This window comes from Chrysochloris asiatica, unplaced genomic scaffold (assembly GCF_000296735.1).
Source record: "Chrysochloris asiatica unplaced genomic scaffold, ChrAsi1.0 scaffold00352, whole genome shotgun sequence".
Classification (NCBI taxonomy): Eukaryota; Metazoa; Chordata; class Mammalia; order Afrosoricida; family Chrysochloridae; genus Chrysochloris; species Chrysochloris asiatica.
Genome location: NW_006408870.1, coordinates 1275538 through 1280769, shown reverse-complemented (window position 1 = coordinate 1280769; position 5232 = coordinate 1275538). Strand labels below are relative to the sequence as shown.

The window sequence follows — 5232 nt, the reverse complement described above, 5'->3', positions numbered from 1 at the left end:
CTTCTAATGTGATCCCTTTCAGAGCCATAGGTTGTGATTATATGGCACCACACAGTTCTTTTGGTTTCCGAGTTGTGGAGTGGTGACTGAAGTTCACATGTCCATTAGTCAATTGGATTAATTGTTTCCAAACATCTTCAGTTTTCATCATTCATTTCTCATTTGGATGGAGAGAAATCAATAACTTCACCTTAGATTGCTACTCATGAGCTGTTAAGATCCCAGTTGTTATTCACCAATGTGAAATTAGAACATTGTCGTTGTGGACTATGTTATGCCAAATGACTATGTATGATGTAATAGGAGACTATGTTCCCAAGCTCCCTTATCAATTTTATCAGACATTTTCACCTTGAAATCAACAAAGCAACTAACAGTTCTTTAAATTTTATTTTCCTGTCTGGTGATATTCTCTTTATCATTTCCACAAATATAACTCATTTTAAGAATGAATGAATACATGCTTGGCTAAATAGAAAAATAAACTCATATACTCATGAGTGAATGAAAAAAATACTCTTATGTTACCTGAAAAGAAAATGTCCAGAGCTGAATAGGGAAGTAGAAGTTTCTCTAATATAGTTAAATAAGTGTAGCATGCTATTGATGAAACTTAATTTGTACACAAAACAATTCCAAGTGCTATTCTTCAGACATTTGCAAGTGCAGTCTTTCCTCCTAAAGAAGTTGTAGGTAAAATAGAATTCACATCTATTGATGAATAGAGGTAATCATAAGTTTCAGTTTTAAAACATTAAAGCTTTATAAAATGAGGTTAATAAAACCACCATGCTAAATTTTTAGAGTTCTGGTGTGGCGCTACGTGTTAATGAGCTGGACTGCAAGGTCAGTTTGAACAGCAAGGTTGGTAGTTTAAGCTCACCAGCCACTCCTTGGAAGCTATATAGATACAAGGTCACTATGAGTCAGAACCGATTTGATGGCACTTAACAATAATAACAACCATGCTGATTAATTACATTGTTGCTGTTGTAAAGTGCTGTTGAGTTGATTCTGACTCATAGAGATTCTGTCTAGAATTTCTGAGGAGTTGTTGGTGAGTTTGAACCAGCTGACCTTGAGGTTAGCAGTCCAATGCTTATCCTACAACTCCACACGAGAATATCATAAAAAAAAAAAAAAAAAAAAGTACCTAACATAGATTGCTGTTGTTAATTGACGTGGAGTTGGTTTCTTCTCATAGAGAACCTGTGTAGGGTTTCTGAAATTTAAAATCTTTTCAGGAACAGGAAGCCTCATCTTTCTCTCTTGGCTTAGCTGGGAGCTCAAACGGTAGACCTTGTGGTTCGCAATTCAGTGCTTATTGTATGGAGACACCATACATACTCGCATAGAGTATGTATTCTAAATGACAGACATTACTATAAACAACAATAAAAATAAACTATTTTCTCATCTTGGTCTTAAACTTCTGTATGAACTCATTTTATTTCAGAATGCCACCTACTTTCATGTAAAGCAATAACTGTAAAATAAGCAGTATCTAAGATATCCTTCTTTCCAAAATTAATTTTAGTATGTTTAAATTCATGTTTCCTTCTTAAATAAACCTACAGTTTGATGTATCCTTTATTTCCCTGTAAAACCACAGCAAGTCTCTAATAAAATACACCTGAATGCTCTCTTCACAGTCTTGTTCCTAGGTGTATATATAAATCAATGGGTTTAGCATTGGGGTGACTACAGTGTAGAAGAGGGCTATTAACTTTTCTTGCTCATCAGAGTTGCTCTTGGCTCGCTGAAGGTACATGAAGATTATGATCCCATAAATGCCACGTGGGAAGAGCAGGTGTTGAATGCCTTCCTTCACCCTTCTGCTGATTTGATCTTCAATACAGCATGAGCAGTGGGGCCATATGAGAACAAGATGAGACCCAGAGGCAAGACAACAAAGCTATAACTTGCCAGGTACATCTCTATTTCATTGAGGGAGTTGTCCACACAAGTTAGTTGCATAGTTAGGGGCATCTCACAAAAGAAGTGATCTATGTGATTATTCCCACACAGTGGTAGCAGCATGATGAGTGTGGAGCCCACCAGGATTGTCATCAGACCACTTACCCATGAGGTAAATGCTAGACCCACATAAAGCTGTGGGTGCATGATAACAGAGTAGCGAAGTAGCCTGCAGATGGCAGCATAGTGATCATAAGACATGAATGCCAGAAGAACACACTCTGTTGCCTCCATCCAGTGGGAAGTACGATCACACACCCTCCATAGCTTATGATTTTCGGTGCTCCCCACAGGTTGACCAGGAATTGTGGGACAATGCTTGCAATGAAGCTAATGTCCAGGAAAGAGAGATTAGTGAGAAATAAATACATGGGAGTGTGTAAATGCACATTCATTCATGATACCAGAATGATGATGCTATTTCCAACAATAGAAACCAAAAAACCAAAACAAAAACATTGAGACCAGCATGAAAAGGATTGGTTCCAGTAAGGGCCATGCAGAGAAGGCCAGGAGTACAAAGACTTCTGGAGTACTTGTATTGGTTATTTCCATCATCATATACAACTGGAGGTGGGACAAAAGGTGTAGGTTGGGCAGAGAATATGAGAGATGCAGTGATTATATATTAGCAAACATAAAAATAATTATTTACCCACTGTTCTTAAAAGTGCTGACCAAATACATTATGTATTGCATTCGTCTACTAAAGACCGGTTTGAAATACATGAAAAGATTTGGAAAGGAGCTCTGGTAGCGTAGTGGTTACGAAATGAGCTGCTAACCTCAATGTCAGCAGTTCAAAACTACCAGCCGTTCCATGGGAGAAATATGAGGCTTTCTGCTCCTGCAAAGCTTTACAGCCTCAGAAACCCTGTGAAGGGTCACTATGAGTCAGAACAGACTCCATGGTACTTAACAACAACAATAACAACAGGGGAAGAAAAATAGGCATTCCTGCAAAGTTGCTAGTACTGATTTTTAAAAAGTGAAACAATAAATTTTCAATATCTGTAGTCAATCTAAATGATGACTGGTGAAAATTTAGTTACATGGTAGTGTTCCATGTGATGAACCACTAAGCAGGCATTAACCTTGTGCTTCTTCCCAAAACTGAGTCCAACTTGACATTTCTCTTTCTTTCACATCCAACACTTGTCAGCATTTATTTGTTTTGTTTTTAAATATATCCAAATTCTCACCACTTAACCCAACTCTACTAATACCACCCTGGCTAACCTTGCCATCATTGTTCATTGTTGTTGCGTGCAATTGAGTCGGTACCAACTCATAGCAACCCCATGCACAACAGAACAAAACACTGCCCTGTCTTGGGCCAACCTCACAATTGTTGCCACACTGAGTCATTCCATCTCACTGGGGGTCTTCCTCTTTTTCTCTGACCCTCCACCTTACCAAACATGATATCCTTCTCCAGTGACTGGTCTCTCCTGACAATATGTCCAAAATATGAGAGATGAAGTTTGACCATCCTGGCCTCCAAGGAGCAATCTGGCTGCACTTCTTCCAACACAGATCTGTTGGCTCCTTTGGCAGCCCATGGTACTTTCAATATTCTCCTCCAACACCATAACTCAAAAGCATCAGTTCTTCTATGGTGTTCCTTATTCACTATCCAGCTTTTGCATGCATATGAGGTTATAGAAAATATCATGGCTTGGCTCAGGTGCACCTTAGTCCTCAAGCTGACATCTTTGTTAGTCAACACTTTAAAAAGATCTTGTGCATTACATTTGCCTAAAGCAATTCATCATTTGATTTCTTGACTGCTACTTCCGTGAGTATTGATAGTTGATCCAAGAAGAATGAAGTCCTTGACAACTTCAATCTTTTCTCCATTGATAAGAATGTTGTTTATTGGTCCCGTGGTGAGGAGTTTTGTTTTCTTTACATTGAGATGTAATGCATACCAAAGGCTGTGCTCTTTGATCTTCATCAGTAGATGTTTCAAGTCATCTTCACTTTCAGCAAACAAGGTTGTATCATCTGCATATCGCAGGTTATTAATGAGTCTTCATCCAATCCTGATGCCATATAATTTTTTCTTCATATAATCCAGCTTCTCGGATTATTTGCTCAGCATACAGGTTGAATAAATATGGTGAAAGAATACAACCTTGTCACACACCTTTTTAAATTTTAAAACATTCATTGTTCCCATGTTCTGTTCGAACAACTACTTCTTGGTCCAGGTACAGATTTTGCATGTAGAATAAGCTCTGGACTGCTAACCACAAGGTTAGTGGTTCAAAACCACTGTAAATTCTATACAGGGGTTCTATGAGTCAGAACTGACTTGATGGCACTTACCAACAACAATTTATATATGTGCACATAACAATTACATTCCTTGATTCTGCAATGGGTCACTTGATGTAGCTGCTATTTAGAATTACCTTCTTCCACTATCCATTCCATATTCTCTTTGTCCTTGGCAAGCAACTCAGCTGGCCATGGATCTTTGCCTGGTGAGGTGACACAAGCCTTCATTCTTGAAGGTTGTGGGCCATTAGTAGTCATGTAGGAACTGGGTTGCTGCAGTTTACTTTAACTACATTGACTTTAATCACAGGGCATAACAGTATTAAAGATGTTCTAAGAAACCTCCTAGATTCTGCACGTATTCTTCTTTCACTCCGTTATGTAATGTCAATCCAGTTTTTCCTTGCATATTTGTTACTGTTTTGGATCAGTTACACATCCCAATACAGAAACTCCCTTCATCTGTTGATCAAGAGGCATGATGTCCCCAAATTGTCAGGGGACATTCTTAATTTTTAGTGGAATCATTGTCATGTCTCCTGAAGGGAATATTCCTCCCTTTGAAATGAAAATGTCCAGATCTAAAGAGCATAGATTGGCAGGGACAGGAAGGAAACATTTTGCCAGTGAGTCACTTAAGTAATGCCACTCCCATTTACACTCTTTGGTTTCTGAACCCATGAATCCTGACAATTGGAGAAATAGAACCCTATATTGGTCATTGATTTAGAGTACATACAGTTTCCTGACCATCACTCAGCTGTCAGTTTGTCGTACAGTGGTGGCTTGTGTGTTGTTGTGATTATGGAAACTATGCCACCGATATTTTAAATACCCACAGGGGCAACAACAATGGACAGAATTCCAATGAACTTCCAGACGAAGACAGTCTAGGAAGGAGAGATGAACTGCTTTTGAATATTTAGTCACTGAAAACATTATGAATAGCAGTAGAACACTGTTAGCACCAGT

The 5232-nt window shown here is 38.5% G+C and overlaps 1 pseudogene; it reads right to left on the bottom strand.

Moving 5' to 3' along the window:
- Positions 1 to 1590: 1590 nt before the first annotated feature.
- On the bottom strand, positions 1591 to 2535 carry LOC102839811 (annotated as a pseudogene).
- Positions 2536 to 5232: the final 2697 nt, after the last annotated feature.